Raw genomic sequence first — 19,917 nt, 5'->3', positions numbered from 1 at the left:
TATGGAATTTCCAGAAGTTTCAAGGTCTGTTTTGTACTCTATTGTTACTGAACGGTTACGCTACAAAAATCTTTGTGCACGTTGAGTCCCAAAAATGTTGACGGACGGCCACAAAACTCGACGAATGGCGTCAGCTTTGGAGTTCCCTGAGCGTTATCAGGATGAAGGAGACAACCTTTTGAAATCAATCGTGACTGGGAATGAAACCTGGATTCAATACGACACACCGGAAACAAAACGACAATCACAACAATGGATGCATTCAAATTCACCAAACAAGCCAAAGAAATTCAAAAAAACCTTCAACAACACAAAGACCATGGCTACTGTGTTTTGGGATCAACAAGGTGTGTTGCTTGTGGAGTTTATGGAGCCGGGAACCACAATCACTGCAGCTGTTTATTGTGAAACTTTAAGAGTTCTGCGTAGAGCCATTCAGAACAAACGAAGAGGAAAGCTGACCGCTGGAGTTGTTCTGATCCATGACAATGCCCGTCCACACACTGCTGGAGCAACTCAACGGCTTCTCGAACAATTTGGATGGGACATTTTCGATCATCCGCCATACAGTCCAGACTTAGCACCCTGTGACTTTCATCTTTTTCCTGGACTGAAGAAGTGGCTTGGTGGGAAGCGCTTTCAAACCAATGGCGACCTTCAAACCAACGTCAAGGACTACTTGAATTCAGTGGCGGCAACGTTTTTTGAAGAGGGTATTGCAAAGCTTATCCACAGATATGACAAATGCCTCAACTTTTCGGCAACTATGTCGAAAAGTAACCGTAACTGTACTAATCTTTTGGTAATAAAACTATTGTTTTAGATGAACTTGTCTTTTGTTTATAGCCTGTCGGAGGTTGAAAAAAAAACGGCCCTCGTATTAGTAATTCATGGTGTATTCATTCATTGGAAAACCTGTCTTCGCTGCACAAATACAACCTAGCAAATTTGGACACTTTTGAGCATGTATATCAACACCAAGGTTATCACGATTTCCATATCCAAATAACATGCAACACAGACTGGTAAGATATATGCTGCATTTTCAAGAAAATGCAAATATATTTATTGCATGCTGCAATACAGAGTACAACATATACATAAATCACATGAAATATAATCATGCACAATCACCAAACACATCGGTAAGTACAAGAACATGTACATTCCCCACAAAGGTACCTAAAATATATGTATTGATCAAATCTGTTATTAGAGAAGAAACTATGTATAGCGGCACTGAAAGAGCCTGGGTTGATTCGCAGTGTTTTGGGCCACATAAAGGAATAAATTTTTAGTATTAGGCTCCAGTGAACGAAAATTCAAGTTTTGATGCCTTAAAAAAAGGCATATTGCAAAGGTGAATTAGGGAAGCAATTGAAATGCAGAGCAAACGCACAAGAAAGACACCTGTTATTTTGTACACTAATGTAATCGCAAAGCATTAGGAAAAGTTTGGAAAGTCGATGTAACGCAGAACTGGCCAACATTTTTCAGACTGAAACAATACTTTCCAAGCATAGACATGCTTTAAGTGAGGTTTATGCCAGGAGCCTTATTGCTAATTTTCTATTTCCAATAAGATTACTTGAGCACAAAAAATACGTAGAATTTTTTAGCGCCTACATAGTTTGTCCTCTTTTGTGAAATGAGAGTTCTCTGGGCTAAAGGTGCTGTGTAGCGGTTTTTCTAACTACAATACCAGTTTCTATAAATTTTTGTTTTGTAACTCTAAGGCACTGGTACATATACAATATGTAGTTTGAAAATAGGTTCTTTGCTTACTATAAATCAAGAGTGCATATTCCACATCTACTAGTGCCTGGGTGCAAAGTGCAGCAGGAGGCCTGACAAAAACAAACCACTGTTGATTAAACGATTTTGCTGAGCACAAAATGTGGACAGTGTTTTAAAATACATAGTAAATTTCTAAATTATTTGCACTTAGATGCAGTAATTCAAGATTAAGGCATGCTATAGCATGTGAGCATGCAAATTAGCAAATATGGTTTAATAAATTAGCCATACTCTGGTTACTAAAAGAACACAGGCATAGGCAGTCATGCAAAAGTTCAAGTTAAATATCACACTGTTAACATTTGCCAGCAAATGGTCATATCAAACATTATAATTATACTGAACAAGGGTAGTTCCTTGGGATAGTTTGCAATTAATGAGATAAAATTACGTACAGCTTGAATGACAAGAACTGCGAGAGATGACAGACTGCGCTGACTTCAAACAATATTTAATTACGTTGCCACATCGAGTATATTTGCACAAAAGCGGGCATGCGCAGAATATGAGTCACAAGGGGTGTCTAACAGCAAGTGACTGTACTAAGAACATCGTCCTTTGAAAAAAATAAACATTAGAATTTCTATCTGTTGAGATACAAGACTTCACTAGGGGTCAGCACGATAGAGGGGTCACTAACGCACACACTAACCAGTTTTCTAGTGAAATCTGCTTCTATAGTTTCCTGGATGACCTGTCTCACTAAAGCTTCCGTACCTTCAAAGAGGGGCATGCAGCCGCAGTCCCAGCAATGGATGCCGAAGTGGCCTTGAACAGTGTTATGGACGTTGTTATCGTGCTCTCCTAAATGATTGTTTAGGCGCCTGCCTGTCTGTCCAACAAAGTCAAATGAGATATTGTGAAGCTTTGCCTCCTTAACAGCCTCAATAAATCTTGCTCACAAGAGATGCAACATAGCGTTGCTGCACAGGCTGATTGCCTTTCTTGGGTTGGCTACCCTTTGGCCTTAATTTCAGCCATAGCGGAACAGCTTCTGAAGTGCACAAAACATGATGAGCACGCTCGGTCAAGGAACCAGCCGGTTGAAAGACACAGGTTTGCAGTGCTACCGTATGTTCATGATGTCTCCCATAGGCTAAAAAAGATTAGGGGACCTGCAGAAATCACAGTCCTTTTCTCAGCCCCGGAAAAGCTGGCAAGGCTCTGTAAGTGTGTAAACGTGCCTAAATCACGTCAGAGTTGTTGCTCTGCCGAGCACAGAAAACGTTTTGCGATGTGTGCAATGAATGTGGTTTCCCAAATTCCCATTTTGAGGCAGTAAATATATTGGACAGATAGGCATGCGCCTAAATGATCGTTTAAGAGAGCACTATAACAACGTCCATAACACTGTTCAAGGCCACTTGGGCATTCATTGCCGGGACTGCGGCTGCATGCCCCTCTTTAAGATACCGAAGTTTTAGCGAGACACAGCTCACCCGGTAAATTATTGAAGCTGATTTCACCAGAAAACTGCGTAGTGTGTGCGTTGGTGCCCCCTCTATCACGCTGACCCCTAGTGAAATTTTGTATCTAAACAGATAGAAATTGTGATGTTTTTTTTTTTCAAGTGACCATGTTCTTTTTACAATGACTTGCTGTTAGAACACCCCTTGTGTCTGGCTTTCATTTTCTGCGCATGACCCCTCTGTGTATACACATACGATGTGGCAACGCAATAAAATATTGTTGAAAGTCAGTGGAGTGTGTCTCTCGCAGTCCTTGTCCTTCACGCTGTACGTCATTTTTTATACTGAATAGCCAATATTGATTCAAAATTAGAAAAATATAGTACACATCTGAGCTGCAAAAATGCAAGTGATGCAGCAAATGGCCTTTAGCTTTCCAAAAGAAAAAGAAATGTTCACGGTTAACCACGAGGTGCAGGGACTCCATTCTCTGAGCATCTTGACCAATAAATGCAGCGCATGGCATTGCTGGAATCTTGCAGCCTGCATTAGCAAAATAAGAAGAGAATCATGAGAATTCAGTCCGTGCAATTACACATGTACTTTGCGGAAAATTTGATAAAGCCACAAGCTCCTCAAAGTAACAAACTTAATGTGACTGGGCAGAATGCACCGCTCAGGCAACTGGGCAAGACAAGTGAAAGGTAGGAGAAGTTTCTATTTTGCAAATTAAGGAATTGCATGTTACTGTGAATGCTAAACCACTGAGTCATTGTGAACACAAGGCACATACAGCAGCAAAAACATAAATTTACAGTAGCCTTTTCACCATAGAGAATATGAGTGAATAAAGTTTAAAGACTACCAATGACATCTCTCAACAACAGACATTTGTCCAAGAGTGTGTATGTTACCTTAATACAAAATTGACATTATGAAATCTGCAATATATCTGCATTACACTTTATAAGTACTGCAGGTGAGAAGCTTACGGGATATTGCACATTAAGAGTGAAATGCACAAGGCATTAAAAAATGACTGTTTTTACACATTATTACACTAGGAGACAAAGAGAACTGTTTTACAGAGAGTGCACACAAAATGAAAATGAGGGAATCCCCACTGGCATTCTCATTTGCCCTGTAATACATGCATCCAGCCCAACAATATCCAACTCTCCAATGCGGTTTATTAGACACTTTCTGAATCCTAAAATTTATCGTGTATTTCTTATTTACTAATTTAGTAAGAATGGGCATTTTGGCATACTTTCCTCGAAAACTTAGCATGTGTTGTCAACTATTTTTCTTAGAGCACGCCCCCTTCTTTCAATGGGTTAGCTTGGCAATGCACTGACAAGTAGTATTCCCTTATTTAAGCTTATGATCCTTCCTCATGCTCCCACTTCATGCTCTAAACTGTGATGCCACTCCGATGCAGCTTATGTTAATCTGTGACTATTTACATGGTCCTTCTTTCTGTAGCCTCTCAACTAGAGCCTGAAATTTCTTGTCTCCTAGAACAATCGTCTTTCTTGCCCAAAACATATTGCACGGTTACCCCTCATAGGGGGGAGGGTACTGTATATGAGTTTTCACATATTCAATGAACCTCAGAGACAACCATTTCTCATCCTGTGTTGCTACTATCCGCATGAGTCACAATGGTTGTAAATTGGCTACCTGCCCTCTCTCGCTTAAAAGTACATTTTGCATGTGAAAAATAACCACAAGCATCACATTTCATTGAATGAGTGCTCCTGTGCATGTTTTTTTTTCCGTCTTTAATGGCTAAGTTCAACATGGTCAAGTTGTTTGAAAACTGTCTAGCCTCAACCAATACTTTGTGTAGTTTCAAAATTATGATACATTCATTTTTCAAAACTTGTCCCAAATTAAGCATGAGACATTTTCATGATGCAAATGAGGTAAGGTTGTGCTCAGAGACTATGATAGGCCTGCTATATCCTGCAAAACTATGTGAAATGAAATATGCTTGCAATTTTCGTGAGCAGCTAGCTCAGTATAATTAGGCACATTACCTGCGGAAACGTTTTTTTAACGCTCCCGAGAGGTCCTGGTTTCTTGTAATTTCTTCAAATCCCGTGCAGTCTAGATTGCAATCCGGTGCATTTTGATTTTGATATTGTATTCAAAATAAAAACAGCTGAAATTTTAAGGTTTTGATAATTGTATGGGAATAAATTAAAGGTAGAAGAGTGTAATGCAATGAGCAAATAACAAGCTCATTGCAGAGAGTAAACAAATATTCCTTTCCTGCAAATAAATTGGTAGCAGGAAGGTCATACGAAATTAGCAGTTAATGCACAATAAAGAATATGATGCTACAATGCCCCGGCATTCTGTGAATATTCTTGCACAAAGAAAATCCTCATTATGAAAGACCATCAAGAAAATGCAAATGTATACTTTGGATCAGCAGTCATACCTGCAGTATGCACTGTACCATCGGCAATATTTACAACCACCGACAACTGCACATCATATCAAGCTTAGGCGGCCAAGGAGCCCGAGTTTTAAATTATAACTTGACTTATTATATTACACTACACAACTATATCTACTTACAATGTTGTCTTCTCAACCGCTTTCAAGAAGACGTTAACCATCTGTCTGAAGGCGAAAGCAAGTGGCTTGCTCTTGATGGGGGGCGCCAAGGCTGGGCATTGTGAAATCGCTGCTACCATCTGCATGACCTGCGAGAAACAACGCTCTAAGTACGAGATAAACAAATGCTATTAGAGCAAAAGACAAGATCATTGGCAATGAGCCTCGTTTTGGTTTGCACGAGAAAAGCCAAAAATATGGACTTTGTGCTGCTTACTGAAGAAGCAAGCCTCCTTCCAGATGTTGCAGTCATGCATTAAGATTGTCACACAGCTGCATGCTTGTATGCTGCTGTCGCCAGTACGCCAGTATGCTTTGAAGTTTATTATTTCAAGTTAAATTGATTATTGTGTTTTCTTCCAATTCTTGGCAAACAGACCAGCAATGAAATAGCTCACACACATACTCCCTTTTGAGGAGAGAAGTCACACACACGCACGCATGCATGGGCGCACACACACACGCGCACACACACACACACGCACACATGCTTCTACCACATGAGCAGCTTCCTGTGCTTGACACACATACATTTTTTTTATCCTGTGTCACTCCTACTGCTAAGGCATAAAAAATCCTTTGTGTTACCAACCCGAAACTCCTCAACCTACACCTCCAGCTTAAACACTTTCTCGAGAGCCAGGGCAAGCCTTCTAGCTTCCCCAGTGCTCCAAACTGTAGTTACGAATTTCAATAGGGCTATAGGCGACAGCTCTTGAAGGGCATGCAAATTACCCGGAGACCTAAAGCTTATATATGATACCTCTAAAGCACAACACTTCAAATTTTCAATATTCATTAAAGCTCCTGAAGACAATTGCTATATACGTAGAACGTCTCGAATAACCTGCCGCTAACAATTTCAGCGGTTGTCTGCATCAAAAGAAATGTGGGCTAATGGGAAATCCACGTCTTTAAGATCGGAATTATTGTAATGGCGAAACACACTACCAGATTTCCTAATCATTTATTTATGCTCTGGATGTAACGTTCCTTTCACAATAAAAAACAAGGATATCGATTCATTAGGGCATGGGAGGAAAAAGGACGAAGCGTATACTTGGCGCCTTCCCACTGGTCCTCCCGAGAAACGGCGCCTCATACAGCAGTTGTCCAGGGTGGCTTGAAACCAAACTCGGCTTTCAGGCGGGAACACTCGCTGCACCAAATCGGAAGAGTTTTATTGCGAGTAAAACTCTACCGGCCTCATGCAATACATACGCACGCACACAAAACGCATCCACACGCACACACAAGTATACGCACTCTCAAAGCGCAGACACAAAAGCGCGCACGCGCACATTGATGAACACAAACAAGCACACATACATGCATGCAGGCAGACACGCTAACACGTGCACGCACACACATCGACCCACAGACAACACACTCACAAAACACGTACGCACTAGACACGCGCAAACACGCCGGCCCATACAAACCGGCATGTACTGAACGCACGCGCGCGCGCGCGCGCACACACACACACACACACACAAAGCGAGCTGAGCTGAGCGCACACACACACGCACGCACGCACACACAAAGCGAGCTGAGCTGAGCGCACACACAAATCAAGCCGAGCGCGAGCACGCGCACAGACAAAGCGAGCCGATAAAATGCTGAAGGCGTCCGGCAAGCAGCAACAGCAGCACGCGACCGCATCAGGGAGAACCAATACCGCGCCGGTTCCTTCGAAAGGTGGCTAAGCCAGTCCTTTTCTACGCGACGCAAAAGTGGTCGACCACATTTAACTGAAGCGCGAACGACCGCATTACAAGCAGCCGCGCTGAACGCACAAGAGAAACACATCAATGAACATTCAAGCGCTGAGAAACAAAGCGTAACTATGCAGGCGCACCACGCCCGATGTAAATTTGACAAACATTAGTCACACGGGACGGGATCGAGGTAGTTAACTTGCCCTAGTAGGAGTGCAGCTGCTCTTGCTCTTACATTAGCGAATTATGAATTATGCTACGAGATCACAGTGAGATAATTCTAAAGCGAACAAAACAAATACCAAATAAACCGGCACTTGCCTGAAAGTTTCCATCATGCCAGTACTATCGACCGGCACGTTGCAACTTCTCGTTTCAGCCTTCGTGGATCCATCTTCCAGTGCGTACGAACGCTTTGCTTTGAAGTGCGGCACGAGTTTTACACAAAGCATGGGCCACATCTTTTTCTACCCCGCGCGCAAAACTAATCACACGTTTAAAATTACTTCGCACAGCGCGCGACGCGAACGCACGCGAAAACGAGCATGATGGCGCAGCTTCCGCCTTCCCGTCCTGCTGCGCGCCGAAGTGATGGTACAGCGTCGGCCGTCACTTCCGGTCGCTTTTCATTGGGCATGGGGCGGCCGCGCAAATTGAACGTTTATTCTGACAGGTTTGCTTGCTCGCATGGCCGCCTGTTTGCTGCTGCTTCGTTGTGGTCTCTAACTAGAGCGGTGAGGCGGGTAGTTGCTACTACGTTTTGTGCCGGGCATTTTATTTTGGGGTGGGGGGCGCAGTCTGTGCTGCATCACTGAGGGTACAGTACACAAATCGGGACCGTGAGCGAGACGATCGGCGCTCTTCTGCTGGTGCAATTAGATTATTCGCTGCGTCCGAACGAAGCAACTTTGCGAGGTCACAGCGTAGTTTCAGCGATATCATGGCTCGATAAAGACGCTCACATCTTGGTCGTGTGACAGCGACGCGTAAACATTCATGAGGAGACTGAAGACTGCGTTTGCAAGTGCGTATGCTCTGGATAAGAAATTACAGCGTTGACGACACCAGCCCTTAATATATAGGCTCAGCCTTACAAGCTGTATTTGAGGGTGCACTTAGAAAGCAGATCAGTAGCTTAGTAAACCTCTGAATGAATTAGGCAAGGTACGTGGAAATTCGGGTTTGAGAACTTCCAACGTGATCTCGCCTCTATAAGTCTTCTTTATGGATTCACCATGCAAATTGTACGTTGATGCCATTGTACAGCAGAGGCTCGTCCAACAGCACGTCCCTGTTTGTTCAGCAATGTATCCAAACAGCTTCTTCCATTTCACCACTTTTTGTTGGGCTATTAAGGGCACCGAAATATTAGTGCAGAATTGCGCAAGTTGCTCTCGTGTTTTCGCTCTGCTACTGCAGTTTTTCTAGAAGTGTTTAATTGCATGTTAATATTCCTGTGAGCACGAAAAATAATGATAATGGAATTGTAAGTGAAAGGGCGTTGTTTTTCTGGATGATACATTTTTGGAGTGGCCGTCATGCCAGTAACATCACAATCCTTGAAGAAATATCGACAGTCACTTAGGAATGGGAAAACTTAATCGCTTCACGCATCTACACTTGCAATTGTCACGTGACCATGATACGTTAGTTCATACATTGTCACGTGTTCTTCACAATTCTACCTTAATCTCCCGTAATCCACCGTGCTATAGTTTGTACGAACCTTAATGCAATTTATTGCACCCTTATTCACATTATTTCACATTATTTACCCATAATTGCTCATACTTAACGTTGTTGTATTTACTACCTTCTGTATCACTACTGACGTCATAAAAGACGGTGATGACTTCACATTTTATTTATTTATTATATACATTCAAGGCCTAGTAGGCACAACAGAAAGAAGTGGTGAAAATATGCAATAATTGCAATGCAGCGCAAAAATAGAAAATCAAACCATACGATAATTTGAACGGCGACCTTGAATTAGTGGTGTCACAAATTGAGACTGTGGAGGCGGGAAGGCGGTTGCGTTCAGTGGCTGTTCTTGGCAAAAAGGAAGAATGGCACATCAATTTTGTGTTGATGGTCGATGCGAGACGAGAACTTGGTGTGGTGAAAAGATTTTCTTTACGAGAAGGGTTAAATTAGCATATTCTATGAAAAAGACAGAGACGAAAGTATTTGCGACGTAACCAAAGATCAGGTTCACCTAGTGTTCTTTTCATGGACGTGACGCTTGAATGAAGTGAATAATTTGAGAGAATAAAGCGGGCGGCGCGGTTCTGAATGCTTTCAAGGGAAATGACAAGATTGGCATGAGCAGGGTCCCGTATGGATTGTTGTTGCGGAGAACGCCACCTTTCCTACCTGAAAGGCCATGAAACGCTTTCGCATTAAAAATGCAATACATACACACATTGCTTAATGCGTGGACGTGTACACGTTACTCAGATTTATGCATCAATACGTTCAACACCCTTCAGGCGTCGATTTAACACCCTTCTTTGAGCAAAGTCACACCTTATGTGTGGTATCCACCCTTGTGATAGGGTGCTTTGGCCGAAAAGGGTGCTAGAAGGGTGTGGGCATGGGTGTAAATGCCGAAAGCACCCCTATTCACACCCATAAGGGCGTAAAAATGTTTAGTGTGTATACAATGCTTATTCGAACAATGCGCTTTGCCTGCCCTTCGATTACGTACAAGGGATCCATACAGACGACAATATGTCATTTCTTCTTTTGCTTTGGTCAATAAAAACAATTTTATTTCTTCTAAACTTCAAAATCGTACCGCCGTATTGTTTCCAGCCCCATTCGGTATACATTCCCAGAGCTTGTGTTCAAAGGAATGGGAAACTTGAACGTTAAACATCTTTTCCGAGTACTGCGACCTAATTATTCATATGACATTTCATATATACATGCCTGCGCTCGAATGGTTTTTCTTCGCTAACCTCAATAAAGGAAAAGAAGTGCTGAAGAGAGTTTTCTTGTTTTAAACAATTACTCTGCGTCTTTGACAGCGAGGAATCAAAGCAATACAGACACAAAAGAAAAGAAAGCACACAAAATGCAATGAAAAAGCTGTTTTCGTGAGAGCACAACAACGTAATAACAGCTCGCAAGAGGTTTCTTTTGTGTCGGAGAAACGATGAAAGCTGCAGGCGGTCCGTGTAGCAAAGAGAGAGGACCGGAAATTCCATCACGGTTTCCTTGCACGCTGTACATGTAGACTGCATTAGGAGGTCACCGATACTCCACCTAATACTGACTTTGTTTTTTTGTGATTCTATACGGGTAGATGCGCAAACAATATCAACAAACGGTGCCAGCTCAATAGAGGTAATTAATCAAAGTATGTAATGCTTTCTTGCTTTCATTGCGCAATCCCAGCCCGGGTAGATCACTCGCTTTTCAACTACCCACTTTGAGACTCGTTAAGTACTGTGGAGACGAAGGGCCAGCCTTATGGCCTTTTGCAATGCGGTTGAATAGCGGGACACACAGAGCCATTTTCTTAAATGTGAAGCAAAATTACAGTATTTCGGCTACGCGCAGCGTCGCTTGAAGAAAAACCGTTCCAATAAACACCTTACGTGCTTATATGGCGCAACATTGTTCTTCTTACGAGAAAGAGAGAACTTGAAACCGTTTTTTTTCTTAATAAGGAAGTAAAAGGGTGACGACCATACGCATGTGTCTTTCTCTTTAAGAATAGCAGCATCGAAAATGTCTTCAAATGGAATGATTTTGTATTCCAGTGACTGTGTTGTTGCAATAAGTATCGTTGTGAGAAATAAAAGAAATGCACTACACCAAACAACTTCAAGTGTCGTCCTTATAACGAGACAGTGACGCGATGGCTGACGCAGTAACATACGAAATAGCTCTTGCACTATTTCGCCCTGTATCGGTTGCCGTAAACAAACAATCGCAGGTGCGTACAAGCAATCCCCTTTCGCGAAGAAGAAAACTTCATTGTTAGCGGAGCTATAACATTTTGCGGTCTTGAAGAGACGGAAAAAGTATGCTTCTTCCTCCGTTTTGTTATCTTTCTTTCAGATTTTTGTCGCTTGCTTTGTTTCAACCTTTTCACCTCGATGTTGCTTTACAGCTAAGATACAAACGCGATTGGCTACGACTGGCGGCAGCCAATCAAAGCAGCTATCTGCGTAAGCCTGCTCCCTAGCTGCAGTATTCGTCAGTGCGCTACAATCGGTGCAGTCGTTAAGTGTTTAGTGTTGCCTTTGATTTGACTGAACATCTTGCCTCAACAGGGATGAGTGGTAACTTTGCGGGATGCTTCGTACGTGTCTGCGTCTCCGTGCAAAGAGAACATACTCAACAATTCGTTTATATCTTTCTTTCCTTCAATGGTAGTTTCTGCTCTGTAATGCACAATAAAAGAAAAGAAAATAGTGACTGAAAGGTCACACTTCCGGCGGCCGCTCCTTGAGAACTCAATTGGAATACACTCAAGGTACCTTGGATTTGCCTTTTATTTCCTTATAAAGCTTTCGCAAATAATTTCAAGATTTTCGTCAGAAACATCGACATACCTCAAGATGATAAGGGTAGTCAGCCTATAGCCACTATCACTATATTATGAACGGCTACCAATGAGCAAACTTCACTAAACTTGCGCCTTTATTTCGGAATAACAGGAAACGATAATTATCGGTGGTTGCGTAAATTGGATTAAATATTCCATCCCCGTATGATTGCAGACAATGCAAGTAAAAATCTATTCCGCAGTTCCGTGCACAATACGGCTGCAGAGTAGCATCGGAGATTGCAATCTCTGGGCGCATTATGAAAGGCAGAGAATCTAAAACTTTGGAGATCTCAGGAACTGCGGAAATCGATATTATACGAAGCATTTCCAGGATACCTGGCTATCAAGCATGGTTTGTGTTTCCGCAAAATGATACCCGCTGAACCAGCATGTTCCTGCCAATTGGGAAGTTGTGTGTGTGAGTCGCGATCCTACGTTTGTGTAACAATAGCAGGACGACGACGACTGCATTGAAAATGATCGCATGGCGGCAACGACAGGACTTCTACGGTGACCATTCGACTCCATATTACGACATGCCAATTTTTTCTTCCTCTATTGGTACTGGAGGAGCGTAGACGAGAAAAACACAGGGTGTGATGTCATTAGCTTTTACGTCGTACGTAATCTTACGCATCTATGGCTATTTTATGCAGTGCATGTAAAACCTCGATTGCATTTGTACTCCAGTGACTAAATCTTGTGGCGTGGTTATGGAGTGGTGGAGCGGCAGCACGGAGCAGCAGTAGAACACTGGGCCTTTAATCTGAAGGTCACAAGTTCGAATCCTCGTCCACTCCACTATATTTTCAGGCTTGGAGTGGCACCTGACAACGGCGAAATAAATTGTCGAGAGTCAGTGGGACTATATTATTCCAGTGCAACCAAATCAGGAAAGCCCACTAATACTCAACAAAGGCACTCCCTGACCAGAATATGAATTGGCGTCCCTGGCGCAGTATTCAGTCACTACCATCCTGACGACTTTTGCAATTAACCAATGGCCCTCAGTCCCCAGCGGCTGCAGATCACTTGATTAAGGTGGTAGTCAGACCTGCGATGTAGAAGAGGGTGCCAAAAATCTGCGGATGCGAATAGGCCGGCACTAGAAACTGAACCTGGCAACGTCTGACAAGCGAACTGTCTCGAGTGAGGCAAGCTTAGCAGGCGTTTTCGAGGATTTATCAGGCATTGCCTGGAATATTATTCTCCTTATTCAGGTTAGAAGAACTGCTGAGGCGTATACAGTGCCGACTAACGATCACGTTCTGTGATACCGAAGTCTTCCGAATAAGAGAGAATACTGGGTAGTACCTCAAGTCCATAAGGGAATAGCGGGCAACATTAATGAACTCTACAGCAATATTAGAGGGCCGAAGTTGTCGTAATGAAGCTGAATGTGAGGTGTAGAATAAATGTAGTACAAGCCTACGCTTAACCTCCAGTAATGATGAAGAACTTGAATAGTTCTTGAAAATGTCGAATTAGCAATAGGAAAGGTGTAAACTCAGTATACTATAGTCATGAGCGACTTTAGTACAAAGTGGGTAAAAAGTGAGGACAATTTTCAGCTTTAGAACAGAAAGATGAAGATAACGTTGAGTTACTTCATGAAACTGTACCTAGGCCGATTTCAGAAGCAGCAATTGAAGTGGCAGGTAACGCACCAAAGCAAACCGTATGTAAGCTCTCCGAAGTAACAAGGGACGTAATAAACATACGACAAAGGATGTAATTATCTAACACAAGATATTAGATAGAATTCGGTGAACTATCAAAAAAGTTCAACAAGAAGAAAGTAAAAGATAATCGAAATTATAACTTCGGATGGATTGAGCAAGCAGTAAAGGTCGCCGCAGTATAAAATCAGTTAGAAGAAAACTTTGCATGTGAAACGACAAGATGCACTGAAAGGTAAGCAAGGTAATGTCATCAGCAATTTCGATGCTATAGTAAATGCAGCAGAAGGTTTCTATATTGACCTGAAAAGTACCCAGAGCCGTCACGCTACTTTTATTCGAAGTAGGGAAGTACAGAATACAAAGGCTCCTTCTACACATGGTGATCTGGCTAGAAGGGCCTTGCAAGACGACCCGGGGGAACGCAGCAGGAGAAAATGGAATAACAGTCAATTTATTCAGAGCTGAAGAAATATCATGCTTAAGTAACTTGGGGCCCTGTATACGCAATGCCTCAGGACTTCAAGTGTTGCACAGAACTGGAAGAATACTAAGGTTTTACTGATCCATAAGAAGGAAACGTTAAAGGATAGAATTATAGGCCCCTTAGCTGGCTTTCAGTATTGTATAAGATATTAACGCAGATAATTTTCAATAGAACCCGGGCAACACTTGAGTTCTATCGACCAAGAGAACAGGCTGCCTTTAGAAAGCGATATTCTACAGTGGATCACATCCATGTCATTACTGAAGGAATTGAGGATTCCGCATAGTAAATTCAAATTGCCTATGTGGCTTTCAAAGGTTATGAAAATGCATTTAATTCACTAGAGATACCAGCAGTCACAGGTGCATTGCGTAATCAAGGAGTACAGGAGGAATACATGAATATCTTCGGAAACATTTAAAAGCATTCCACAGATACCTTGGCTCACCACAAACAGAAAATTGCCTATCAAGAAAGGGGTCACAAGGCAAGGAGAAAGGCAAGGAGAGAATTTCTGCAACTGTATTCACTGCATGCCTAGAAGAAATATCCAAACTGTTAGGCTGGGAAGGCTCAGGAGTGAGGATCAACGGCGAATATCTCAGCAGCCTTTGGTGCGTAGATCACAATGCCTCGTCCAGCAATGCTGGGGACGAATCATAAAACTTATTGAGGAGCTTAACCAAGAAAGAGTGTCACAGAGTTGCATGCCCACGCCCCTCTCGAGTGGGCCGACATTGCCACCACAGCCGCAACGCTGCTTGCACGGCGATGAGGGAGAGCGCTCCCCATTGTCCCCGAACCCGCTCGAAGGGTTGATCACGTGGGTCGCCGGGGCGCGACGGAGGGACGAGGTGGCTCGGCAAGCCGGCAGAGCAGCTTGGAGGACGAAGGAGTGGGGTCGTGCACCGGGAGACAGCTGAAGATGTGGTCGGCAGGCTGAGATCTCCAGGCCGAAGTCTTCGCCGGTCGAGCGACAGACGGTGCAAGTTCGTCAGGATCTTCGGCAGCGAGGTTGCAGCAGCCCGACGCTCTTCAGATCGGGACCTCGGCAAGCACGCCCGAGATAAGCCTCGTGTTCCAGCCTGCTCTCAGAACTTTCCGCCGGACTCTCTTTTCTAATCGCGTTCAATCTTTCATTTGTTTAGCCATCGAGTGTTAATTATTGTATGTCCTGTTAGTTTAGTGTTTGCCCTATTTATTGTCGCGTGTATTTTCCTTTGTGTCGCGTATTTTATTTGTATTTCGCGAGTGTTAATGGTTCCCACGTGGTGGGCTTAGTGTCGCGCGAGCGGCGTCAGGGCGTGTGTTGTGTGACCCGCACGCCTTCCGCGAGCTAGGACCCACTACTGGAAGTTTGCATGTTTTTTTTCCATTTTGTCTCGGGCATGATTTTATTGTATTAAATTGAGTGTGTGTGTTGTACGACGTCGCCTCCCGTCTCATGCCTCTGTTTCACGGTCGATCAGGCGTGGACCTTATCGCCGGTCAGCAGTCGAACCCTCACTAAACGCACGCGGGGTGGGTTTGTTGTCGCCCCATCCCCTCCGGTTCGGAGAGTGCGAATTACCCCACCACCAATCCTTGACAAAGAGTAAGAGCGGAATTGAAAATTATTGTGCAGACGACAAAGGTAACATTCTATAGCCTGCCGAGGGAACGTGAATTCATTATCGCCAGTCAGTCTCTGGAGACTGCGCATGGTCTTTGTTTACATAGATCAATTACTCCCAGGAAACTCTGATCAAGATAAGAAAATTTAAGGAAGAATAAAAACGGCTTCGAGTGCATACGGCAGGTATCAATCAAAGCCTGACTTGAAGCTTATCACTTTCGTCGAAAAAGAAGTATACCAATAATTGCATTCTATCAGTTCTAACGTATACGTAAGAAACGTCGAGGTTAATCGAGCAGCTCTACAACAAGTTAAGGACCGCTTAGAAAGCGATAGAACAAAAATTTAAGGCGTAACGTTAATACACAGGACGAGAGTGGTGTGAATCAGAGAGCAAATGAGAATAGCCGATATTCTAGTTGATATTAGGGGGAATATATCGAGCTAGGCAGGCAGTGTAATGCGTAGGGTAAATAGCTGGTGTACCATGCGAGTTATAGAATGGGCGCCAGGCGAAGAGAGGTGCAGTGGAGGACGGCCGAAATATATAGGTGGAGTGATGAAATCAAGAAATTTCCAGGCACAAGCTGGAATCAGCCACCGCAAGACAGGAGTAATTGGAGACCGCAGAAGGAGACCTTAGTACAGCTGTGAACATAAAGATAGCCTGCTGATGATGATGAATGTATGTTGAAGCATGATACACTAGGGGGTCTTGAAATTGGTACAACGTCGCAAATTTGTCGCGTGCTGCGATAAAAGTACTGATGACAGTGAGCCGATCTCGGAGAGAGTGAAATCTAACATGGCTCCTCATAGCGCGAGCTGTGACAAGCAAATACGATGAGGAAAGGGCACGGGGTGCATGCGCTTATCGTTTCAAAAAACTGGGTGGCTTTGGAACCCCAAAAGAACGCATGCTATCCTGGCCTAATAGCTGACTTGCTAGCTAGGTAGGAGGCCCAGGTACACACGAAAGAATTAAAAAAAAACAAGACTCACCATGTAGTGGCTGACTGCATTTGCTCTGTTTTTCTGTTGTAACAAGTCCATGCTTCTGATGTTTGTAGGAAACACGTAATAAAAGAACCGTGGCCTAACAGTTAGAGCATCTGACTGCTGTGCTCAACGGCAGAGGTCGGATTCCCCCATCGGTGCCACATTATTTTAATGTACTTTAAAGCACGTTAAAGTGCTTTAAAGTGCTTAAACGTTAAGTGCACGTTAAAGAACAACAGGCGGTCCAAATTTTCGGAGACCCCCACTACGACGCGCGTCATATTCAGAACGTGGTTTCGGCATATAAAACCCCAAAATATAATTTATTTATTAAAGCGAGCGAAGCCAGGAACCTAGCTACCTAGCTACCCATCTTCCGCGAAGTGCCAAGAATGAGTCAATGAATGCTTCGCATAAGATACTTTGCGGATAATAGAATTTTCTATGACAGATAAGAGTTTAGATGATTCAGAAGTTATGCTTGTGTACGCTTTTTTAAATGGCGACAAAAATGTTAGGAGCGAGTGGAGGCCGAAATCTATCGAGGGAAACAGCGCTAACGACATGGACGAGAAAGGCTGAAGACAGAACCAATTCTGATTGCCAACAATTTATTTTACTGCGTGCCCACAAATACATTACCTTGAAACGCAACGGGGGCAGGAAGGAAGCGAAAGAGGGGCAGAATGAAACTTTCAGTTGCGCATGGGTCTGAAGATCAAAACAAACGAATACATCATGATTAGTAGTGTGGTTTTCTGGGCCAGTTAATGCATAGTGAACGTATGGGGGGTTCCAGCAAGTACGGACGTGAGCACAATTAAAAGGAACGGACAGGACCACGCTGGATTTACAACTGAAGTTTAGTTCAGTTGTAAACTTAATCTTCATATGTTAGTCCAGCGTTTTGCCTGTCCGTTCCTTTTACTTTCGCTCGTGTCCGTACATGCTGGATCCCCCTATACGTTCGCATCACGATTAGTCCCAGAGAAATTCGTAATTCGGCAAGTGAGGAGGTGCTCACACTTGACGGGAACATCATCGTAAATGTTTTGAAGGTTTCACTGCCGCAATTGTCGCCATACCTGCGCGGAACTTCTACGTCTTCAAGTAATGGGGCGCACACGCAATTTGCGCAGTGAATAGCCAGATTGCCGCCATTCTTTACATTGTAGGCGTGCTCCCGGAAAATTAAGCTCGTTCAAATTTGTGAGCTGGGCGACGGCAGTAATCTAAGAGCCGATAATTCGTTTACTACAGTTCTGCGACTGCTACACAATACGACGCACGGTAGAAAGATGACTACGCAATCTGTACGAGAGCGGCGTTCATTCATTGATTTTCGCTTATGCACTCGCAAGATTCTCTTTCTTCTTCTTTTTCTTTCTTTTTTTTCTTTTTTCTCTGATCCCTAGGTTTACGTTCATTAGGCATTTGGTAGCAATCGAGTGGGCAGCGCTTCCAGCTTGAATGAGGGTACGCGCTCATGCTCTACGTTTCTGCGAATTAGAAATCGAACTAATCGAAGGTTTCGCGCTGCGAGAGCGATTTGAAAAGTGTACATCGATAAATATTTTTCGTTCTCCCAGTGCTGACACTTTAGGCTTTCTTTTTCTTTTTGTCTTTATACTTTCTTTTTGTAAAAACTGTGCGAGCTGTTATTCAAATTACAAGACTTAAGGCTTTTTTTTCAAATTCTTTCTTTTTTTTCTGCTCCGGCCAATGAGCTTTGCCGGGGCTATTTTTTGTACGACCTTTCTATTGATCTGTCTAGCTCCACTTAGTATATATGCAAGGAAGCACGTTGCCCTGGGCTTCGTAATCATTGAAGTGGTTTCTTCCCTTCCCGAAGCCAAGTACCATAGCTAAATTGTTGCCCACTTGTGGTGATTACTTTCGGCGCTCAAATGAGCGGTCTTAATTAACTCTGATGTATGTCAGTATCGAGTGCACCTAATTGATCAGTGCGCGAAAGGGGAAGCGTATGCCAGCTTTTTTATTTAACTAATGTGTATGTCACTGTTTCAACAGTGTTTCCGCGTGGACAGCTCTGAGCATTGGGATCTCTCGTGCTTGGACGTGTCCTGGGTGCTTAACTTTGCTTGCCTGTAGTTCTTTCACATAAATGGGAGTACGCCTGAGTTTTTCTCTTTTGCTTTTATGTTCCACAACCGTTGGCTGGGAACATTAACTGGAAGAGCCTGCGAGAACAAAAAAATAAAAGCAGTCTGCCTTTTATTTCCATAAGTGGACATTTGCTTTGTGCCTTGAACTGTAAGCAACAATGATGTCCGAGGTGTATGTGCATAAAACCTAGCAATAATGTAGTACTGCGCAATTCTTCCAATGACGTAAAAGGTTTAAGTAGTTAAATATCAAAAGATCCGATAACTCAGTAAGAGACAGCTCTCAATAATTATACGCTCTTGGTAGCCTCAAGTGAAGCTGCGAGTAGAACATCTGACATGCTTATTTGCCTCTACACATATTATTATTTCAAGCTCAACATCTATAAAACATTGCTTATTGACAACGATGCTTGCAACTTTCATTCCCAATGACAATCTATCGTGTCCAAGTCTAAAGTGACGCAGAATATCTGTATACTGGATGGTGCTACCTGTGATTTTTAATGTATGTTAGGTGGATTGAACATGAAACGTGTCAATGAGCGTGCTCTAATTGCTCGTGTTTCTCCTTTTGTTCTTTCTTCGATGTAATAACAAAATTTTAACTATCTGAAAAGCATTCTCCGGAAAGAAAATAGAGACTTAGGCGGGCTTTGAATGAGCATTCGAGAAAGCAGTATAAGGTGAAGCGCCTACGCACGATTAGAAAAGATGTTTATCTTGTAACGGCCATTATCTTTCGAATCTATATATAGCGTACCCGTCGTGGTTGCTTATTGGCTTAGGTGTTGTGCTACTGCCTCGGGATCAAATACAGGCCACGGGGGCCGCCTTTCAGTGGAGGAAAAATGCGAAAACACCCGTGTACTTAGATTTAGGTGCACGTTAA

General features: G+C 43.1%; 1 protein-coding gene and 1 long non-coding RNA gene across 3 annotated transcripts in view; one reads left to right on the top strand and one right to left on the bottom strand.

The window, feature by feature from the left end:
• The window catches only part of LOC135904608 (uncharacterized), a 44,714-nt gene that overhangs the window by 15,630 nt on the left and 9,167 nt on the right, over positions 1 to 19,917 (top strand). The window lies entirely within an intron of this gene.
• LOC135904592 (uncharacterized) lies at positions 3,367 to 8,125 on the bottom strand. 2 transcript variants are annotated; one of them, XR_011514294.1, is made up of 3 exons: positions 7,877 to 8,125; positions 5,796 to 5,923; positions 3,367 to 3,749 (listed from the first exon to the last, which is right to left on the bottom strand). It is a non-coding gene; the product is annotated as an uncharacterized lncRNA (long non-coding RNA). The 2 variants fall into 2 exon arrangements; XR_010565160.2 differs by lacking the exon at positions 7,877 to 8,125 and adding an exon at positions 6,895 to 7,317.

Source organism: Dermacentor albipictus, chromosome 4, assembly GCF_038994185.2.
Source record: "Dermacentor albipictus isolate Rhodes 1998 colony chromosome 4, USDA_Dalb.pri_finalv2, whole genome shotgun sequence".
NCBI lineage: Eukaryota > Metazoa > Arthropoda > Arachnida > Ixodida > Ixodidae > Dermacentor > Dermacentor albipictus.
This window is presented reverse-complemented; position numbering and strand designations above follow the sequence as displayed.